At 44.3% G+C, this 23534-nt stretch overlaps 1 protein-coding gene and 1 long non-coding RNA gene across 2 annotated transcripts in view; one reads left to right on the top strand and one right to left on the bottom strand.

Moving 5' to 3' along the window:
• The first annotated feature begins 6346 nt into the window (after nucleotides 1-6346).
• Nucleotides 6347-15337, top strand: LOC121291948. The gene is made up of 3 exons (XR_005946124.1): nucleotides 6347-6720; nucleotides 7536-7699; nucleotides 15273-15337. It is a non-coding gene; the product is annotated as an uncharacterized LOC121291948 (long non-coding RNA).
• A 161-nt stretch (nucleotides 15338-15498) lies between these two features.
• LOC121291947 (calcium homeostasis modulator protein 5-like) overlaps nucleotides 15499-23534 on the bottom strand; it is a 73475-nt gene continuing 65439 nt past the window's right edge. Inside the window, exon 4 of the mRNA XM_041213632.1 lies at nucleotides 15499-15784. The gene's annotated coding sequence lies outside the window, so the exon portion shown is untranslated. The remainder of the gene's footprint in view (nucleotides 15785-23534) is intronic.

Raw genomic sequence — 23534 nt, forward strand, 5'->3', positions numbered from 1 at the left:
CAACTTTCAAAAGTAAATCCCAGTAAGTGATTTTTAACAAGCCTCCGGAAGGAATCAGCAGCTTCATCTCAGTTTAAAGAGGGGAGTTAGCACTTACTGGGGACTGAGGGAATGTATCCAGACTTGGAATATAGGGGCAGTGGGAAGGTTTTGCAGCAGGAACGATTATGGGGAAAGGCTGTGTCCCTTCTCCCACCTGGATGTTCGTATTGCTGCTTTTGGAATATTGCTGTGCACACTGGCCTGCTGCCTTTCCTGCACTGGAACAGTGATCACATTTTCAAATCAACATCACCGAGACAGACTTACCTGGATGTTAACACATTGCTGCTTGGGATCTTTCTGTGCAAAGAATTCCTGCGGCCTTCTCTACGTCATTAGCCTTTAGTTCCGAATGTGCATTTCTCTCTTGTCTCTAATTTGTTCTATCTGTCTGCCTCAGAGAAATGAGGGAGGAGTGAGGGAAAGATGGGGAGGGACAGAAGAGGGAGGCTATTACCTTGCTGGATCTTTCTGTGCACAAACTGCCTTCAGGGTTTTGTGTGTTGCGACAATGACTACATTTCAGAAGTTAATTAATTACCCAATTTCAGGGCTCTTGGGCCTGGTTTGCAAAGTTTTAATTTCCAAATAATGCCAGTGTTTTAGGGGATGAATTTGACTGTTAACATAAAATGCGCAGCAGCCACTTAATTCATTTAATTGAGGAACTGATTGTGGATCTGGGGGCCTCCAATGTGTAGTCACTGCCCAGCTCCAGTCATTTCCATCCAGAAATTGCAGTTTGCCAAAATGCCAGGGCAGCCAATTTTAAAAGGTCTCTTGAAGAAACTAGCAGCCTCATCACAAATTTATAGAGGGACTTGAGGCCATTCTAATAACTGAGGGGGTTCCTTTGCACTCTCAGGACACACAAGGCAACAGGCATGGAGATTGGGAAGGAAAAGGTTCCCGCATCCTATCTACATATGATTTCTTTGCTGCTTGAGGGATCTTGCTGTGCAAAACTGGCCTTTTCTGCACTGCAATGGTGACCACACTTAATATTTCATTGACCATAAAGCACTTGAGAAGGCATTGAAATTAAAGTTCTGATCCTGCGTAAAGGCTTGTTATAACTCCAGAGTAATGCTTTTGTTTCAGACAGGGTGATGAGAATTTGAAGGTTGAATGGAAGGTGCAGCAGCTACTTGAATTCTGTTTACTGAAGATCTGAGTGGGAGGTGGTGGAAAGAATTTCCTTCTGTCTCTCCAGCTTTCTCTCTTGCCCTTCTCAGCCCATTTCTTTCTACATTTCATCTTTTACTAAATCATTCATTATTCTAATTGGGGGCGGATGGGGGAAACAGTGGGTCCCATCTCCCATTTGCTTCTTTCAGCCCCATCTGTGAGGTTTGGTGTATGCTGTGGATGAAGGGGGGTGTTCTGCTTGAATATCCCTGTTGACACCCTATGTGTGTTAAAAGAAGAGGGGTGATGCTGTTGTGGGCCAGTGTTTGACATTGTCAAATTGCCATTAAAGCTTCTCTCTCTCTCTGACATTCTGGGCCAATCAATATTTATCCTTCAGGCAATGTCATTAAAGCAGATTGATCTGCTTGTAGGATCTTGCTGGGCATATACTGACCTGACCCCCATTCCCTGTACTGCAACAGTGACCACACTTGACTAATTCATTGATTGTAAAACACTCAGGATGGCTTGAAATTAATCTTCTGAGCCTGTGTAAAATTGTTACAATTCCCGAATAACATTTGTACTTTAGACAGATGGATGGAACTATGAGAGTTAAATGAGATCCGTGAAGGCCAATTGAATTCAGTTAATGAGGATCTGAAGAGGGCATGAATTTCTCTCTCTCTATATATATATATATATATATATATATATATCTCACCCTCCTACCCACTCTCACCATTGGTTAAAAACATGACAAATACAGCAATTTGATGTCATTAAAGGTTCAACAGAAATATTTCACAGCACAATACCATGAAGAATACACCCAGGATAGAGAGAAACAGAAACATGGACAAGGAGAGAGAGGGCGGACATAATGAGGGTCAGAGATGCAATGAGATAGCGAGAGTGTGAGTGAGAAAGAAAGAACAAGGGAGAGATAGGAACAGAGAGACAAGGCGCAGAGAGATAGAGAGAAAAAGAGAGAGATACACAAAGGTGGAGGTGACTCCATTAAGCTTTTAAACCTCTGGTTGCTAACTGATTTGTTTCCATTGGAATGTTGTGGAGAGCATGTTTCTGTAGCTGAGTTTATCCTAGGGTCTTGCTGTGCTATTTTGTTTAAGAATACATATTTGCACCTTGTCTTTTCAGCAATCCTCACGTAAAACACATTTATCTGGGCATGATCATGTGTGTGGGATCTTGCTGTGCCTGTGTGACCACACTTGGCTGGGGGTTTCCCTGTCTCTCCAACTTTCTCTCACACTCTCTTTTCCAGCCATCTCTTTCAATATTTCACATTTTAATACATTTAAAAATCAACGTGATTTGCCGTTATTTTAATTGGCGGAGGAATTGGGGGAAGGAGTGGGTCCCATTTCCCACCTGTAAATCCACAATCCTTGCAGAAAACACATTTGTCTGGCCATGACCATGTTGTGTGTGTCATCTTGCTGTGTGTGCATGGCCTGCCCTCGTTCTCTGCACTGCAACACTTTAAAAACAAAATATTGAGGGAAACAGGTGGAGAGAGAAAGAGAGGGAAACATGGAAAGAGGGAGACAGAGAGAAAGAAATAGAAACAGAGAGGGAGAGAGAGGGAGGGGAATTGGCAGGAGAGAGAGAAAGAGGGAAGGAGAGCAAAACAGATGAGGTTGTGGGGTGTGGGGTGGTGCATAAAGAGACACCAGATCTGGGGTGTCCTCCAGTGTGGGGATGCTTGTGGGATCATGCTGTGCAGAATTGCCTTAATTGCAACTTGAAAAACGAGTTCATTAACTGCTCCCAAAGGCCTAAATGTGAATCTTTGTAAATGTCGGTTACAATTTCTGAACATTATCCCTGTCTTAGGCAGAGCAATGAATAGAACAGTTAAATGAAATGTGTTGGGGATGAGGGCTGGTTGTTAGGGTGGAGGAGGGTGGGATTAGAGTTCAGTGTGCAACAAGTTTTCCAAAGTCTTTAAAAGCCTTCCGAAGGAATGAAGTTTCTTCGTGGGATTGGGGGGAATACTTGGAAAATATCACATTGCTCCTGTGGGATCTTGCTGTGCACAAATGGCCTGCAGCGTTTCCTACATTGTGACCCTGGCTACACTTCCCAAATTTAGTTTACTGGTGACCTGATTGTAGAGTGCTTCCATCCCCCAAGCCTATTTCTCCGTTTAAATCATTGATAAATATTCAACACGGCTAATGTGTCATTATTTAAAATGGAAAGACAGAAGTTTTCAGAATGCATTTCAATCAAGATTAATCCCGGGATAGATGGAGAGCGATAGAGAAAAAGAAGAGCTATTGAGAGAAGGAGAAAGAGGATGAGCAGGGATGGGTCCAGGTAGGCACAGAGAGTGGCGAGAAACAAGAGTACAAGAGAGAGGTGACTGTGCCAGGAGTGAAAGGCCCACTGTTAATATTTAAAGTACAAACAGCACCAATCCTGGACTAAGCAGGTATGGAGGACAGTGAATGGGAGAGTGATGAAAGTTGCTCATCAATGTTTGTGTTTCTTTGCAATGAGGCAGAAAAATAGTTGGAGATGGGAGGTTAAATACAGAGGGGGAGACACAGGTTCTGAGAGTGGTGGTGGGATGGGACTGGTGGTCTCGAGTACCTAGTCACTGCCCAGTCCCTGGAGTAACCCCCCGCCCCCCATCCCCCTGCACCCATCGCACCCCTTCCAGGATGTCTGACATATTCAAAAATAAATGCAGGGACAGTCATAGGACATGTGCACCTTCACTTCAGTTTAAATGGACTTTAATACGTTTCTGGGCACACAATGGATCTGAATTCTGAAAATGGCAGTAAATGGTTTCAACAATGGATTTGCAATGAAAAGGTTTGCAGCTCATCAGAAAGTAACTCCCTGGCAAGTCTCTGGTCAAAGCTAAGTGTGTGGCCTGGATCAACATGACAATTGGTAAGAATTCTGCTCCTAAACCTCTTTGCATTTAAAATTGGTTCCCATTGTCTGGGTTTAATATCGGGGATGTAATTGTAAAATGGTATCACTGAAGTTGTGTATATCAGTGAGTGAGGAGCCCTGGGTTCTTGCTGTGTCTTTTTGTTTCAAAATATTATTCAATTTCCATTTCTCCCTGTCTTGCAATGGGAATTTATTTGGAAGCTGCAGCTTTGATGATGCAAAGAGAGACTCATTTTGCTATGAAGAATCCTTGGACAAGAGCTAAAACCAGCAAAGGCTATCATTATAAACCTACATGTCCCTTTGTCATTCATTTTTATACACAGATAAAAGACTTGTGTTTAAGGCAGTCTGTGGAATTTTTACAAGGGGCAGGGTCTGGGGGATGGGACTCCAAGTCAAAAGCTTTGAGACCCCACTGCTTAGAGAGCTCAATGTAATCCCATAGATTTCAATCCCTCTATCTCTTCTTGCCACTCTATCTCTGCACCTCCCTCCGTGTTCTAGTTGTTTCTTCACATCTTTCTTTAAATCCCTATCCCTTGACGTGCTTGAAATCAAAATATCAACAACATTTTTATCACCTTCTGCGATTCTCTGCATCTCTTTCATCTCTCTCTTTCTGAAACTTTATCACTCCGTTTTTCGAATCTCGCTGAACTCTTATTTATCTCTCTCTACATCTCACTTTGTACCTCAACCTCTTTTTGTCTCACTGTGGATCATTATTTATATTTGTATCACAGCAGCACTATCTACATCTCCAGCTTGCTATTTCTGCATCTCTTTCCGTTTGCCCTTCTCTCAAGATTGCTCTGCTCTCAATTTCTCTCTTTGCAGTTTTTCTCTCCCAGTCTGTCTCTGTTATTCTCCCCCTCTCTCCCTCAGTTCTGGCTTTTGTCCATGGATCTCTCTGCTGTCTGTGCCTTGACTGAATGGAGGAAATTTGGACTCAGTGCCATGGTTTTGTATGGGTGATTATGAATCGGGATCCTCCTGCTTTCCACCTCTCCCGAGGTTTGCTCCCATTGATGTAAACGCAGGGGGAGGGATGTGAAAATGGACAGCTGATTCACAAGCACCTGGTCTGCACAACTGCAGCAAGTCAAAATCTAGCCCAGTGTTTTTTTCCCTCTCAATGTATCTGCTTTGTGACTGTTTGTACCTCTCTCTTATGGGGAAATGGAGGAAGGGACAGGTCAGATCATTGGTGGGACAGGCTCGAAGGGGCTGAATGTCCTTCTCCTGTTCCTGTGTCAACCAATGTTTGTGTCCAAGCGTTTGCTCTCTCTTTGGAGGGTGGGGATTGTGGGGAGGACCACCAAGATGAAGAGGGGAATAGGTGAAATATCTTTCTGCAGTGGGGTGGGGAATGCCCGGGGACTAGGATCATGCTGATCATTAATTGGTCAGGCAGAACGCCTGTGAGCCTCTCCATGACCCCTCACTATGTCCACCCCTTTGATTGGCTGGACATGAAGTGAAGGTGGCAGGGGCCGGTGTGGTTGAAGGGAGCAATTTTATGGAGTTCGAGCTGGACACGAATTAAATGAATGAAAGACAGGGAAGTAGAGATATAGGGGGCTGATTTTGCAGTGGGGAGATGGAGGTTTGGAGTTTCAAAGGGAGGAGATTACACAGGATTGGGAGGCCGATGCGATTATATGGGGACAGTTCCCAAGGGGGAAAAACCGCAGCTACAGGGTGGGCGGGGTTCGGCAGGGAAAGGCAAGAGCAAAATACTGCAGATGCTGGAAATCTGAAACAAAAACAAAAATTGATGGAAAAACTCAGCAGGTCTGACAGCATCTGTGGAGAAAAAGACAGTTAACGTTTCGAGTCCGTATGACTCTTCTTCGGCAGGGAAAGGTCTCATTTGTAATCGGACAGTGTGGTGCCCAGGCACACTGTGGGTGGGTGAGCTGACAGATTAATGAGTAAAACATGGTCAAGGAACAAAAACAGATTCTAGACGTGACCTCGATCCATCACTGACAGACACTTTCTATCGATCTGAGTGCAGACAGATTCGGTGCAGTTGTCAAAACTTAAGGTTTACCGGACCCCCAAATCTGTCCAGGTGTCCCGCTTTTCCGTTTCTCGGCTCCTGAAAATGCCTTCGGCTGGAGAGTTGGGATGTCCCTTTAAGCCGGAGCATGTAACTGCTGCCACAAGTCCGCTGTGTGGCGTCCCAGAGGCAGGGTATCCTCCCATTGGGATCGAGTTTCTCTCCCTGTCATTAAAACCGCAGCTTGATTTTACCCCAGGCCTTCTCTCCGGGAACTGAGCTCTAATTTTCGGCCTGAATTCGACATCGCAAACCTGGTTGTGGGTCTGGGAAATGGGGCTGTTCTGCAGCTGATCGAAGAGTTCCGATCAGCAACTGCTTGACCGAGATAGTCCTCAGCATGAGGAACATCTTCAAGTTGTGAAGCATAAGCAGTTGTAGAACTAATTGTCATATGAAAAAAAAAGTGTGCTAGGCGGATGTCACATCATCTTTCTTCGGCAGTCCCTCGAGAATGACTTGCTTCTACTCCAGTTAAATGGGTCCTGAGATGACTGCTAAGTCCAATGCACGATCTTCAGGCTCTGCCACACCTGGGGAAGGTAATGCCTGAGCAGTTGGGTAGATATGTTGTTTGTAGACTCCCTCATATGCCTCGACTTCACCCCTGCATGTTCCCGACGAAATTTCTCAATATGTTCGCTGCCTTCCCGGATGAGCCTTTCCCATTAACGTCGGTCACAAACCAGGAACTCCAATGAGTCAGCAGGGATGTTGGACCTCTTCAGGGATGCTTTGAGGACATCCTTAAAGTGCTTCCATAGCCCCCAGCTATATCCCATAGCTATAGATTCTCTAACCATGACTGAGTTCCAAGTAGAGCAGTTGCTCCGGAGATCTGACATCAGATACACAAACTCCATACCCCATTCAGTGAAACTAGGTTTGAGTGATTAATACCTTGATACTGGGCAAGTTGACTTGGGAGAGGACATAGTTACTGGGCCACCTTTCTTGCCACTAGATTTGGAGGGTCTTGCAAAGGCACCATGGGCGGTAATTCTCCACTGCTTTGAGGTGCCTGCTGCAGGTTGTACAAGTGTCTGAAGCATATAAGAGCACGGGGATCACTGATGCCAGGTAAGCCATGACCTTAGTCTCATGTTTCAGATCCCGGTTCTCAAATACTCTTTTCCTCAGTCAGCTAGAAGCTGAGTTGACAAATTGAAGGGATGGTGAATTTTGTCGTCTACACTGGCCTTCATCAAGAGGAGGCTCCCAAGATGGCTCACATTTTCCAGGGTCTCACCATTGATCTTAATGGGTGGAGGGAGGTGTTATGCTGTCAGAACTTGTTGTAGGGAGACCTTAGTCTACTGGGTGTTTATTAAAAGGACCATTTTCTAACATGTTTCAGAGATGGAGTCAACAATGATCTGGAACTCAGTTTCTGAGTTAGCACACACAGACAAACACCAGGACTGAGATTGGAGTAGTTTTGCATTTGGACTGAAGGTGGCGTAGGTTGAACAGTTTCCCGTCCTGCAGATTATCTGGACATCCGTGAGTAATTTGCTGGAGGTGAGGTGCAGCATTGCAACGAGGAAAATAGAAAAGAGGGTTGGTGCAATGATACAGCCTTGTTTGACCCCAGGCTTCATTGAGCTAGGTTCTGTGGTGGTTCCATTGGTGAGGATTACAGCTTGTATGTCATTATGGAGAAGACTGAGAATGGTAACAAATTCCTCAGGGTAGCAGATTTGAGGAGGGTACTCCATAAGCCTTTGCGGTTGACAAGGTTTAATGCATTTGTGAGGTCAGAAAATGCCATGTACGGCAGTTGGTGCTGTTTCTTGCACTTTTCTTGAATTTGCCACATAGTGAAGGTGATATCTATGGTAAAAACAAAAAAACTGCGGATGCTGGAAATCCAAAACAAAAACAGAATTACCTGGAAAAACTCAGCAGGTCTGGCAGCATCGGCGGAGAAGAAAAGAGTTGACGTTTCGAGTCCTCATGACCCTTCGACAGAACTTGAGTTCGAGTCCAGAAAAGAGCTGAAATATAAGCTAGTTTAAGGTGTGTGTGTGGGGGGCGGAGAGATAGAGAGACAGAGAGGTGGAGGGGGTTGGTGTGGTTGTAGGGACAAACAAGCAGTGATAGAAGCAGATCATCAAAAGATGTCAACGACAATAGTACAATAGAACACATAGGTGTCAAAGTTAAAGTTGGTAATATTATCTAAACAAATGTGCTAATTAAGAATGGATGGTAGGGCACTCAAGGTATAGCTCTAGTGAGTTTTTTTTAATAATGGAAATAGGTGGGAAAAGGAAAATCTTTATAATTTATTGGAAAAAAAAAGAAGGGGGAAACAGAAAGGGGGTGGGGATGGGGGAGGGAGCTCACGACCTAAAGTTGTTGAATTCAATATTCAGTCCGGAAGGCTGTAAAGTCCCTAGTCGGAAGATGAGGTGTTGTTCCTCCAGTTTGCGTTGGGCTTCACTGGAACAATGCAGCAAGCCAAGGACAGACATGTGGGCAAGAGAGCAGGGTGGAGTGTTAAAAAGGCAAGCGACAGGGAGGTTTGGGTCATTCTTGCGGACAGACCGCAGGTGTTCTGCAAAGCGGTCGCCCAGCTTACGTTTGGTCTCTCCAATGTAGAGGAGACCACATTGGGAGCAACGAATGCAGTAGACTAAGTTGGGGGAAATGCAAGTGAAATGCTGCTTCACTTGAAAGGAGTGTTTGGGTCCTTGGACGGTGAGGAGAGAGGAAGTGAAGGGGCAGGTGTTGCATCTTTTGCGTGGGCATGGGGTTGTGCCATAGGAGGGGGTTGAGGAGTAGTGGGTGATGGAGGAGTGGACCAGGGTGTCCCGGAGGGAGCGATCCCTACGGAATGCCGATAAGGGGGGTGAAGGGAAGATGTGTTTGGTGGTGGCATCATGCTGGAGTTGGCGGAAATGGAGGAGGATGATCCTTTGAATGCGGAGGCTGGTGGGGTGATAAGTGAGGACAAGGGGGACCCTATCATGTTTCTGGGAGGGAGGAGAAGGAGTGAGGGCGGATGCGCGGGAGATGGGCCGGACACGGTTGAGGGCCCTGTCAACGACCGTGGGTGGAAAACCTCGGTTAAGGAAGAAGGAGGATATGTCAGAGGAACTGTTTTTGAATGTAGCATCATCGGAACAGATGCGACGGAGGCGAAGGAACTGAGAGAATGGGATGGAGTCCTTACAGGAAGTGGGGTGTGAGGAGCTGTAGTCGAGATAGCTGTGGGAGTCGGTGGGTTTGTAATGGATATTGGTGGACAGTCTATCACCAGAGATTGAGACAGAGAGGTCAAGGAAGGGAAGGGAAGTGTCAGAGATGGACCACGTGAAAATGATGGAGGGGTGGAGATTGGAAGCAAAATTAATAAATTTTTCCAAGTCCTGACGAGAGCATGAAGCGGCACCGAAATAATCATCGATGTACCGGAGAAAGAGTTGTGGAAGGGGGCCGGAGTAGGACTGCAACAAGGAATGTTCCACATACCCCATAAAGAGACAGGCATAGCTGGGGCCCATGCGGGTACCCATAGCCACACCTTTTATTTGGAGGAAGTGAGAGGAGTTGAAGGAGAAATTGTTCAGCGTGAGAACAAGTTCAGCCAGACGGAGGAGAGTAGTGGTAGATGGGGATTGTTCGGGGCTCTGTTCGAGGAAGAAGCTAAGGGCCCTCAGACCATCCTGGTGGGGGATGGAGGTGTAGAGGGATTGGACGTCCATGGTGAAGAGGAAGCGGTTGGGGCCAGGGAACTGGAAATTGTTGATGTGACGTAAGGTGTCAGAGGAATCACGGATGTAGGTGGGAAGGGACTGGACAAGGGGAGAGAGAAGGGAGTCGATAACGAGAAATGAGTTCTGTGGGGCAGGAGCAAGCTGAGACGATCGGTCTACCGGGGCAGTTCTGTTTGTGGATTTTGGGTAGGAGATAGAAGCGGGCCGTCCGAGGTTGGGCGACTATCAGGTTGGAAGCTGTGGGAGGGAGATCCCCAGAGGAGATGAGGTCAGTGACAGTCCTGGAAACAGTGGCTTGATGTTCAGTGGTGGGGTCATGGTCCAGGGAGAGGTAGGAGGAAGTGTCTGCGAGTTGACGCTCAGCCTCCGCGAGGTAGAGGTCAGTGCGCCAGACAACAACAGCACCACCCTTGTCAGCGGGTTTGATGACAATGTCAGGGTTGGACCTGAGAGAATGGAGTGCAGTAAGTTCAGAGAGAGACAGGTTAGAATGGGTGAGAGGAGCAGAGAAATTGAGACGACTAATGTCGTGCCGACAGTTCTCAATGAAAAGATCGAGAGAAGATAAGAATCCAGAGGGAGGGGTCCAGGTGGAGGGAGAATATTGGAGATGGGTAAAAGGATCCGTTGAACTGGGAGAGGACTCCTGCCCAAAGAAGTGAGCCCGGAGACGAAGACGGTGGAAGAAGAGTTCAGTATCATGCCGAGCCCGAAATTCATTGAGGTGAGGGCGTAAGGGTATGAAACTAAGTCCTTTGCTGAGCACTGAACGTTCAGCATCGGAGAGGGGAAGGTCAGGGGGTATAGTGAATACACGGCTGGGGTTGGGACTGGAAGAAAGGGTGGGGACGGAGGGACAGGCAGGGGTGGAGGGTCCTAGATGGGTGTTGGTGTCGATGAGTTGTTGGAGCTTGCGTTCCTTAGCACTTGAGAGAAAGAGAAAAAGTTTCTTGTTGAGGCGTCGGATGAGCCGAAGGATAAAATGAAACTGGGGGCACGCGCAGCTTTGAAAAAGGGTACGGCGGTGCTGCTGGATGGAGAGGTCGAGTGTGTTCATATGGCGGCGCATGGCACTGAGAGTGGATTTCAGAATGTGACGGGAACAGCAGTCCGAGAAACGTTTTATGTCCCGGAGATACCTGTAATCCTGGGTGGGTTCGAAAAATGAGGGGTGGAATTTCAGTTGAAATCCACGTGGGGTAAGTCGGAGACGGAGACAGTCACTGAGAAAGGAGATATGGCTGTGAAAGCGGGTTTTAGTAAACACCTTGTCAAACACTAGGAGAGAAATGGAAAGCAATGAAGGTGAACAAGGCAACAGAGAGATCCGGAAATCTTGTCGCAGAGAGGAACAGAACTTCTTCAAGGAGGTAGGCATTTCTTGAAGAGCAGTGGCAGTCAATTAAACACAGAGATAAAAACAAAAAAACTGCGGATGCTGGAAATCCAAAACAAAAACAGAATTACCTGGAAAAACTCAGCAGGTCTGGCAGCATCGGCGGAGAAGAAAAGAGTTGACGTTTCGAGTCCTCATGACCCTTGGACAGAACTTGAGTTCGAGTCCAGGAAAGAGCTGAAATATAAGCTGGTTTAAGGTGTGTGTGTGGGGGGCGGAGAGATAGAGAGACAGAGAGGTGGAGGGGGTTGGTGTGGTTGTAGGGACAAACAAGCAGTGATAGAAGCAGATCATCAAAAGATGTCAACGACAATAGTACAATAGAACGCATAGGTGTTAAAGTTAAAGTTGGTGATATTATCTAAACAAATGTGCTAATTAAGAATGGATGGTAGGGCACTCAAGGTATAGCTCTAGTGAGTTTTTTTTTTAATAATGGAAATAGGTGGGAAAAGGAAAATCTTTATAATTTATTGGAAAAAAAAAGAAGGGGGAAACAGAAAGGGGGTGGGGATGGGGGAGGGAGCTCACGACCTAAAGTTGTTGAATTCAATATTCAGTCCGGAAGGCTGTAAAGTCCCTAGTCGGAAGATGAGGTGTTGTTCCTCCAGTTTGCGTTGGGCTTCACTGGAACAATGCAGCAAGCCAAGGACAGACATGTGGGCAAGAGAGCAGGGTGGAGTGTTAAAAAGGCAAGCGACAGGGAGGTTTGGGTCATTCTTGCGGACAGACCGCAGGTGTTCTGCAAAGCGGTCGCCCAGCTTACATTTGGTCTCTCCAATGTAGAGGAGACCACATTGGGAGCAACGATTGCAGTAGACTAAGTTGGGGTATATCTATGGTGCCTCACGATGGACATGTGTTGGTGCATTAACTAAAGTTGACCACCTGTATGTCCTCAAGGCCAGATTCTGGGACTTGACGTCCATCATCACGTACTGTCATTCCCTCTGGATGATTTTTCTTGAGGGCCTTCTTGTCACTACAGAATTATGGAAGATCTCTTCCTTTTAACCTCCTGGAATAAGGCACTTCATCTGAGAACCAGAGAATCCTGTCTGTTGCCTGTTGCTCCACCTGATGTCTTTTTCCTAATGATTATTTCCACAACACAGACACAGCTGACGTTTCTATATAATGACAGTCGCTATCCTTTAAGAGAGGCCGGCTACTTGTAGGGGAGACAGGTTGGCTGAAAGATATTATCACCACTCTTGCTGCTGGGCTCCTGTCGAACCTATATCCAACCCACAAGTGTGTTCATACTGGGCTGCACACATAGATTCATTGAAATGAGGAGGCAGCATGAAGAGCAACCTGCATGTCTCAGTGGGACCAACTGCAGACCAATTGCGAATTGGAACTGTCCTGTCCAAAATGGGAATGGTCAAACTGTTCTTCCTCCTTCTTGATTTCCTCACTAGAGGGATGGATTTTTCTGTATCTACCATATTGAAAACTTTTGGTGTTGACCACATTGATTAGATCACTCCTCAGCTGTCTAAATTCTACAGAATACAAATGATGTTTATAGAATCTATCCTCATAATTTACTCCTTTGATCCCAATATCATTCAGGTGATTCTGCTCTCGACCCATCCTCAAGACCAATATAGTCTTTCTCAGCTGCAGTGCCCAAAACTGAACACAGAGCTCCAGATCGGGTCTGACAATGGTCCTGTACATTTCAGGTTCCATTGTTCTCAGACCTCTTTGAAAGTCAAATCCTTCAAAATATGAAATATTTCATGTTTCTATTTTGTCTCTGCACTTGGGCCAATAAAATGCAATGTACCCTCTTCTGTTTACCCATGGAACTCCTGTATGATGCAAAAATGTTTCTTGTTATCTCTGACATCCCTTTAATATTCAAACTCTCAACTTATCTAAAAATGCAATTCTTAGATCCAACCTATTTACTTGTACTTCAAACCCAAATACAAATACACAAACCTAATGCCTCTATCCTTTCATGCCCAAAACCTTCCAGACAACCTGTCCCTGGTACCCTTTCCCCAGCTTAACTAAATCACACACAGATACACAGCCTTCTTCACAGACTAACACAATATTCCCCAAAAATATTTTAAAAAATAGCATCCATTCTCACATACCCAACTGGAATTGACTGCCACTAGGCCTCACTAAATAGTAATAAGTCTCTCAAGCGAAGACTTTACTGTTAAGATGTTTTTGCTCTATTTAATTACATCGTCTTCACCCACAAGCAGTGCAAAATTGCTGTCTGCCAAAGCGCATCATTCATTTCAAAGAATTTGCATTTATATGGCACTTTTCATCACCACTGAGGGTCTAAAGGCGCTTAACAGCCAATGAAGTGCTTCTGAAGTGTACTTACTGTTGTAACTGAAAAAAAACACAGCCCAAGAAGGAGTGGATAATTAACCATGCAGACTGCTCAGAACTGAAAAAGAGTGAAGGGGCAGTTGTTGTTCTCTTGGTGCAATCCTGTGATGCAATCTCCAGGTGCTGGTTCTTGTGGACTGGAAAGTAGAGGTGAGCAACATTATTCTGATCTGCACATGATGGTGAGGACAGAACTTCAGCCCATTTGAAATGAACAGGAACAAAGAACATATCCAGAATGGTGCAGGCCCAGATGTCATTGGTGCAAATTTCCAATGGCCTTCTATTGCACCACCATTAGCCCATTCCCCACAGAATCTTAGGTGGTCAATACAAACATACGAACAAGGAACAGGGGTAGGCCATTTGGCCCCTTGAGTGTGCTCCATCATTTAATAAGATCATGGCTGAGCTGATAGAAACTTCAAACCTGTTTCCCGTCTACACCCCTCCCCCCAATAACCTATCACCCCATTGTTTACCAAGAATTAAACCACCTCTGTCTTGAAAATATTCAAAGACTCTGCTTCCACTGCCTTTGCAGGGACAGAGGTCCAAAGACTCATGACACTTTGAGAGAAAAAAAATTGCCTCATCTCCATTTTAAATGAGCAACCCCTTATTTTTAAAAAGTGACTGATCAGAGGCTGTGTACACCGCAGTTACCTGCTGACCTCTTGAACCTTCAAAACCTCTGTCTCATCTGTAAGGCATAGGTCAGTGGTATAACCACTTATCACCTAGATTGGTGCATATGCAAATACAGCAACACTCAGAAGCTTGATTCCATCAAGGATATGACAGTCAATTGGCACTGGACTTAATATCACGTAATTCAATGGGTCAAGGATGATCTGCAACTGAGTTCGGTTTACCCACCTTTATTTCATAACACACAGGGAAGTGGGTTCAAGAAAAAGTGATGCGTAATAAATGCAGTTTGGCCAGCATGTGTCATCCAGATCCATAGCGATAATTTACGAAAAGCTAAATCCACGTGTTGGAGAGACAGCTAGACCAGACCAAGGCGGATGAGATGGGGTGAACAAGTTAAAATTACAAAACTGTTTTTGTTTTTGTTTTGGATTTCCAGCATCCGCAGTTTTTTTGTTTTTATCTTTAAGTTAAAATTACAGGTGGAACAAACTGTATGACTTGGAAATATATTGCAATTCCTTCACTGTTACTGGGTCAAAATCCTGGAACTCCCATCCGAACAGCATTGTGTACCTACACCATATGGACTGCAGCTGTTCAAGAAGGCAGCTCACCACCACCTTCTCAAGGGCAACTAGGGCTGGGCAGCAAATGCTGGCCCAGCAGTGATGCCCACATTCTGTGAATGAATAAACAAAATGAAGGCCAGATGCCTTTAGATGCTTAGATTGGAATCAGAATAGTTTGCTGGGAACTGGCATCAGCAGAGTCATCGTGCCCACAAGTGTGGGAGAGAGAACCATTTTTAGGAATGTGGAATGATTCAGTCTGCCCAGGTTATTTATCATAATCTTCATAGTCAATATCAAGCTGCTGTTAACTTTTTTTTACATTTAATCAAATCAGTCAAGAGCAGCTGCTGACTTTTATTTCTGTCCTATACATTTTCTAGGCTGTCTCGAATTGCAATTGTTACGAAGAAGTGTCACCCTTCATTCAGCTGGCAGTGCTATCACCAACGCAGTCAGAAGTTTGTACAGTTATTTTCCCGTTCAACACCAGTCCTTCAGTGTGCCACGTCATCTCCAAAGGAAGATTCTAATTAATGGACCTTTCTTAACAAAAGACATTGTCATTTGAGGCTCTACAATTTCACTCAAGGTCATTATCCATTGGCAATTTCTGGCAATTCTGGAGGGCCAATGGAGGGGGGTGGGGGGTGAGGGTAGTGAATTTGTTTTTTTTAAACTTTTCTTTATTCTTTCATGGGATGTGGGCATCTCTGGCAAAGCCTGCATTTGTTGCTCATCCCTAATTGCTCTCTTGAGCTGAACATTTCAGAGGGCAGTTATGAGTCAACCACAATTGCTGTGGGTCTGGAGTCACATGTAGGCCGGACCAGGTAAGGACAGCCGATTTTCTTTCCTAAGGGGCATCAGTGGATATTAGTTCATGGAGGAACATCTGGAAAATAGGAAATGAATGCTGAACACTGGAAAACAATAGAAAGAGAGGATGTAAGTAAATACTTCAAGCACAATGTCTGCGGCAGCTTAAATGGAGTGTTTCCATCCCTTCCCCCATCCCCATCACACTCCCCTTGAATATTTCTTGGGTACCCATTACTCTGTTGTGCACTCCCTGTGTTCTCTCTTTTAATTTTGTGGCTTTCTGGTTAGTATAGTGGTTAGTACCCCCACCTGTCACGTGAGAGACCGGGATTCAATTCCCTGTTGGGGTGAATACCCTTTGGTGTAATCAGAATTTTCCCTGACACAAGTTCTTATAACAGCTTGGCATTTTCTTTCCATTATACCAGTACATCAGAATCGTACATTAATTAAAAATCATGCCTTTGCTTCTCTGCATTTCTTGAATCCATATTTCCATGTTAACTTTCAACTTCTTCTGTTGGTCAACATTTGTCCTGTAACAAGAAAATTTGGAACAAATTGTCTGGTCTTTATTCCATGTGTTGTTTTTTGTGGGACTTTACTTTGAGCTAAATGGGAGATGCGTTTCCATACAAAACAACAGACATAGGAGTTCACACGAGTACATTGGCTGTGAAACATTTTGGGTAAGGTGAAAGACGTGTATTTTTTTGCAAAAAGACAAACTAAGTATTTATTTCCTGGAAATCCTTCTTTAAAACAGTAAACCCATCACAGCCGGATAGTAATTTATTTTCACAGGTGAAAATTTCTGAGTGAATTTGCATTTCAGTAAACTTGCACTGAATCACAGAATCACACAGTGCAGAAGAGGCCATCGAGTCTGCACCGACACATGAGAAACACCTGACCTACCTACCTAATCCCATTTACCAGCACTTAGCCCATGGCCTTGAATGTTATGACGTGCCAAGTGCTCATCCAGGTACTTTTTAAAGGATGTGAGGCAACCTGCCTCCACCACCCTCCCAGGCAGCGCATTCCAGACCGTCACTACCCTCTGGGTAAAAAGGTTTTTCCTCACAACCCCCTAAACCTCCTGCCCCTCACCTTGAATTTATGTCCCCTCATGACTTACCCTTCAACTAAGGGGAACAGCTGCTCCCTATTCACCCTGTCCATGCCCCTCATAATTTTGCACATCTTGATCAGGTTGTCTCTCAGTTTTCTCTGCTCCAATGAAAACAACCCATATCTATCCAACCTCTCTTCATAACTTAAATGTTTCATCCCTGGCAACTTCCTGGTGAATCTCCTCTGCACCCCCTCCAGTGCAATCACATCCTTCCTATAATGTGGCGACCAGAACTGCACACTGTACTCCAGCTGTGGCCTCACAAAGGTTCTATACAACTCCAACATGACCTCCCTACTTTTGTAATCTATGCCTCGATTGATAAAGGCAAGTGTCCCATATGCCTTTTTCACCAACCCACTAACATGCCCCTCTGCCTTCAGAGATCTATGGACACACACCCAAGGTCCCTTTGTTGCTCAGAAATTCCTAGTGTCATGCGGTTCATTGAATACTTTCTTGTCAAATTACTCCTTCAAAAGTGTATTACCTCACACTTTTCAGGGTTAAATTCCATCTGCCACTTATCTGCCCATTTGACCATCCCATCTATATCTTACTGCACAACACGTTTTAATAGATCTGTTGTCAATGATTATCATTATTCTGTTAAACCTAATAGGCAACTTTTTTCACTCCTGTCTCATCTTGAACTTTATTTTATATTTTCAGATCTAGGGAGATGCTCAAGGGGAAGATTTGTGATGTGAAAGCACTAATGTTCTAGTCGACATTCTCCCTCAGCCAACTGCGCATTCGTTCCAATATTATTGATCTCATTGTTCTGTGTGCAAAATTGGCTATCCGGTTTATCAATATAACAATTGTGACTCCCTTTAAAAAGATAGTTCTTTGGGAAACACTTTGGGATACACTAAAATTAAGCCTGAATATTTTTCTTTCAGTATATGTATATATACATGACGGAGAGGTTGAAGAGTGTCAGATCATGAATTTTACACTCTCTGCTTAGGATATAAATAGTATGTTCTCAAGTGGTTGCACATTTTGCATTGCTTCCACTATCTTGATTCTTTATTTGATTTTTCACTTCCATATTCGAACAGACATCGAACTTCCTTGTTTAACCGTAAGCGCTGTCTGGATGGATCTGTCTCGCAGAGCTGGCTCTTACACGGTTGAATGGTTCATTATCTTCAGTTATTGTGGGTGTTTTGTTGAGTGTAATTCTGATCATGAGTTCACTGGTATATTCTACATGCACCTGGAAGCAAATAAAAAGTGGTTTTCTGACCAAACAGGGTGTCACAATAAAAGTCATTGTTTGTATAATAGCGGCTGTAGTCTTTCATTTTGTGGAAGAACTAATGCAAGAACAGTCCCCATGTCCGTGTACAGTGGACCAGAATATTGTCTACACCTGCTTCTTCCTCATTATCCCTTCAGCGTTACTTTTTTTGCTCAGTCTTCTGATGCAGCCTGATTGATGAAAATGGTGTTAGTCTAAGTGTTATGGAACGTGTGAATCATGCAACTGCTGTCAATGTTGGCAAATATCGCCTGTCATCATGATGTTACTTAAAGCATTTTTTCCGTCAACAATGTGGGTCGTTATATTCTTCCTGGATGGCGACTACTATGCCTGCACAATGTTGAAGGGAACACATGAAATCTTGAACCAAACGCCGTTGCAATCAGCCTGCCAAAGACATTCCATACCGTCTACACAATCTTTGCAGTACGTCGCGGGTGAGTAAATGCTCCTTCAGATACGTAATTTAACGGCAAAACTTACAACGGCAACTTACATTTAGACCACACATAGAGTGAGGAGACCTATAGTTAACTTAGCATAGGGGAGAGATGTGGGAAATCCGGAAACACCACCACCTGGAAGTTCCCCTCCAAGTCACTCACCGCTCCTTCACTGTAGCTGGGTCAAAATCCTGGAAGTCCCTTCCTAACAGCACTGTGGGTGTATATACACCACAGGGGTTGCAGCGGTTCAAGAAGGCAGCTCACTACCACCTTCTCAAGGGCAATTAGGGATGGACAGTAAATGCTAGCCTAGCCACCCACGTCCTATCAATGAATGAAAAATAAATTTAGAGCAGGGGGAAAGATGGTTGAAAGCTTTGTCACTGGTAGTCGAGCAGAGGGAGAGAAATATGCCAGACTTCAAAGTTAGAGTCAAAGAGATAAGGATGGATGGGAATTGCACGTATTGGAAATCAGAGCAATGTTGTTCAAATGTGTGCTCTGACAGAATGGAGATGGACGAAGGTAAGGGGCAAAAGGGAGTAGGGATCAATCCTAAAGGGATACTGTTGACCGTTGTGGATGAGCTTGTATTTGTGTGACGTGGAACTTGAGGGGCCATTTGAAAACTGCGACTGGAGGTGACAGAATTATAACAGAGCATTCAAGTGACAGCGACAGCGAGAAAGGACAGAGGCAGGCGATGTTTCAGATGAGAAAGTAGGCAACATAAGGATGGGAAATTTAAGCTCAACTCAGAGCAAGACATAGAGTTTACCTAACAACGTATTGAGTTTGAGTGAGTACGCAGAGAGAAATCGAGATGCGGCAGCGCTTTCCTGTGAGCGATTTTATACTACATTACCTAAATAACAACAGGGACTGTACTTAAAAAGATGTAGATTGGATTGAAATATTTGGAATACATTAGGAGTTGTGACCAAGGGCTATATTAACACAGGTTTAATCGCAAGTCAGGGCTTATGCAGTGAACACCGAGCGTTCAACTTTTCTGACAAGCATTTTATCAAACTTGTCTAGGAAGAGTATGCATTATTAAGTTGTGCAGATCAGCCTTACTGAAATCATTGTTTGCACTCAGAGTCAGGGTTTGATAAAGGCAGCATTTTATTTGCCAAAAATGAAACTGCCCTGCCTGTTATTAACAACAAAACTAGAGTTTATGGGGATCACTCATTCTCTTGTAAAAGAGCTTCAGCTTGACAGACTAGAAGGCTCACATTCTCTTCCTCCCTTGTAAGTACCCAACTGATGACAATGGGGCAGCAGCAGCTGCAGAGCTGACCTCAGAGTCTCTAAGTTAGGAAGGTGGTAAATCAGTCAAATTTGCGCTCTGTTCACTTTCCTGTAACCGTGATTGCAAAGATATGTGTTGAGTGTTAGTCTGTGTGTGCTCACATGGGTCTGAAATGTGCCTGAATACATACATGTGGGTTTGTGTGTTGTCTAGGCCTGGTTCTGACTTTTTTTTAATATATTCACTGGTGGGATGTAGGCGTCGCTGGCAATCCTAATTGCCCTTGCTCAGACGGCATTTTTTTAAAGAGTCAACACTGTGGGTCTGGAGTCACATGTAGGCCAGACCAGATGAGGATGGCAGGTTTACTTCCTAAAAAGGCACTACATCAGTGAACCAAATGGGTTTGGTTATCATTAGACTTTTAATTCCAGATATTTATTGGATTCAAATTCCACCATCTGCTGTGGTGGGAGGCAAACCAGGGATCCCCAGAATGTTAACCTACGTCTCTGGAATACCAGTCCAGTGACAATGCCACTATGCCACCGACTGACTAAGGTACTGCAAGGCCAATGGCTGAAACATTTGTTACTAAATCAATGGGTCACAAAGCAGAGAAAATCCAGGGTTGCGTAGGTGAGCTGCCAACTGTTCTATCTCATAGTTGGACAGGCACCAGTGAATTTTACCAGTTTGAATCAGAGGGGGCATTAGTACACAAGTACAATTGATACTAGTATTCCAAAATTCTGAAACTTCACTCCACTTAGGGTCAAGCTCCACGAGTGAAACTGTACCCAAGTTAGAGTCAAGCTGAAAAGGAATGAAACTGTGCCTAAGTTAGAGTCAAGCTTCACGGGAGTAAAACTGTACTCCAGCTAAATTCAAGACTACTGGAATGAAATAGTACACCAGTGAGAGTCACAGCTACAGAAATAAAGCTGTACCCCAGTTAGAGTCAGGGCCTACAGGATTGAACAATCTTTGCAACTTCAACCCTGTGAGTGTTAGGGTCTGCAAGAATGAAACTGCCCCAGGAATAGGTAGGGGTCAAACTTGATAGACCCTGAAAACAGGCTCGGGAATCATGGTGTACAATAAACCCATGCTTCCGATGCAGGGTCCATAGAATGAAGAATCTGAAACTGTACCCCAGTTAAGTATCATGGTCTACAGGAGTGGAGTCTGTGAAACTGTACCCCAGTGAGAGTCAGGATCTAAAGGAATGGAGCTTGTGAAAGGATACCCAAGTTAAGAGCCATGTTATGTGGCAGTGGACTATGTGAAATCGTCCCCAATTAGATTCAGGGTCTATAGGTTTGGACCCTGTGAAAAAAATTGCAGGTGACTGAAAATTGGCTGTGTGGATGATGGTGAGATCTAAATATATACACTGCAGGAAGGTATAATTGGACTGATCAAATGGGTGCATAACCGGCAAATTAAGTTCAAAGCTGAGAAGTGTGAGATAACATGTTTCCAGATGGTAATGCAAGGCAAGGAAATACACAGTTAAGGATAGGATGTTGAGAGGTGTATTGCAATAGAGGTACCTTGGAGTGCATATAACGGCAATTATGGATGGGCAATAAATGATGGCCTAGCCAGCAATACCCACATCCCATTAATAAATAAAAAAAAGAGACATGTTGAAGCTTTTCATCTTGCACTTGTCAGGACACTTTCCAAGAATAGCAACATAAAGGGAAAACAACAATTTATACTGTATGTGAAGAGAGTGCTAATTGGTTGGCAAGGAGACTCTGATTAGTAGAAGCTTTGCCATGGAGAATGCACTAGTGATGGTGACTGACAGTTAACTGCCAAGCATTGTTTGCAATTTGAACCGGGCAGCTTGACCCTGATTAGTCAAGGCATTGTCCTGAGGAATGGGTCAGTGAATGGCTGTCACTTTATTTTAGCTGAAACAGGCAGACTGAGAATTATTTAGCAAATGTAGTCCAGTCACAAAATCACATCTAATGCTGGACGCTGTGTTTTGACTTTTGCAAGTATGGGCTGGTTGGGTACAGCCTGTAACTTGCCTGTTGAGGACAGCAGCTGGGACATGCGGTTTGATATAATCCCTCAGTCTTTGGAACAAACGAACATATGAAATAAGAGCAGAAGTAGGCTATTTGGTCTCTCAGGCCTACTCTGCCATTCAATAAGATCATGGCTGATCTGCTTCTGTTTTGAATTCCACATTCCTATATATGCCTGATATACATTGATTCCCTTGCCTAACAAAAATCTATCTACCTCTGCCTTAAAAATATTCAATGAACCCGCCTCCACTGCCTTCGCTACAGAGAGTTCCAAAGACACACAATCCTCCGGGAGAAAAAGTTTCCCATCATATCTATTCTAAATGGGCAACCCCTAATTTTGAAACAGTGCCCCTTAGTTCTGGGCTCACCCACAAGAGGAAATATCCTTTCCATGTGCACCTTATCAATACCGTTCAGGATCTTATATACTTCAATCAAGTCACCCCTCACACTCCTAAACTCCAGTGGAAACAAGCCCAGTCTGTCTAACCTTTCCAGGTATCAATCTAATAAACCTTGGAACTGCCTCCAATGCATTTACATCCTTAGTTAAATAAGGAGACTAAAACAGCACACAATATTTGAGATGTGGTCTCACCAATGCCCTATTTAACTGAAGCATAACATCTTTACTTTTATGTTCAATTCCTCTCATAATAAAAGGCAGCATTCCATTAGCCATCTTCTTTACTTGCTGTATCTGCAAACTAACTTTTTGTGATTCATGCACTGGAGCACCCAGATCCCTATGCACCTTGGAATTCTGCAGTCGTTCTTCATTTAAATCATCCTCTGCTTTTTTATTCTTCCTGCCAAAGCGAACAACTTCTCATTTTCCCACATTATATTCCATCTGCCAAATTTTTGATCACTCACTCAACCTATCTGTATCAGTCTGAAACCTGCTTGTGTTCTCTTTGCAACATACTTTCCTACATATCTTTGTGTCACCTAAAAACTTAGCTTCCATGCCTTCACTCCCCTCATCTAAATCATTGATATAAATTGTAAAAAGTTGAGGCCCCAGCACAGACCCCCGCAGGACTCCACTCACCAAACTCTGCCAATCAGAAAAAGACCCATTTATGCATACTCTGTGTTTTCTGCCAGCCAGCCAATCTTCTATCCTAGCAAATATGTTACACCTTACACCATGAGTTTTTATTTTCCACAATAATCTTTGATGTGACACCTTATCAAATGGCTTCTGGAAATCCTGCAACAGTAACAGCACTGTGGGTGTACCTACACCACATGGACTGCAGCGGGTTTATGAAGGCAGCTCACCACCACCTCCTCAAGGGCAACTATGGATGGGCAATCAATGCTGGCCCTGGCAGCAAAGCCCATGTACCGTGAATGAATAAAAAAGTATGTCTACAGGCTCCCTTTCATCCACGGTACACGTTACTCCATCGAAGAACTCCAATAAATTGGTTAAATGTGATGTCCCTTTCACAAAACCTTACTGACTCTCCCCAATTACCTTGACTTTCTCCAAGTGCCCAGCTACAACCTCCTTAATGATCGACCTTAACACCTTCCCCACAACAGAGGTCAAGCTAATTGGCCTACAGTTTCCTGTTTTCTGTCTCCCTCCCTGCATGAACAGAAGGGTTATATTTGCTACTTTCCAGTCTAATTGAACATTTCC

Source organism: Carcharodon carcharias, chromosome 19 (assembly GCF_017639515.1).
Source record: "Carcharodon carcharias isolate sCarCar2 chromosome 19, sCarCar2.pri, whole genome shotgun sequence".
NCBI lineage: Eukaryota > Metazoa > Chordata > Chondrichthyes > Lamniformes > Lamnidae > Carcharodon > Carcharodon carcharias.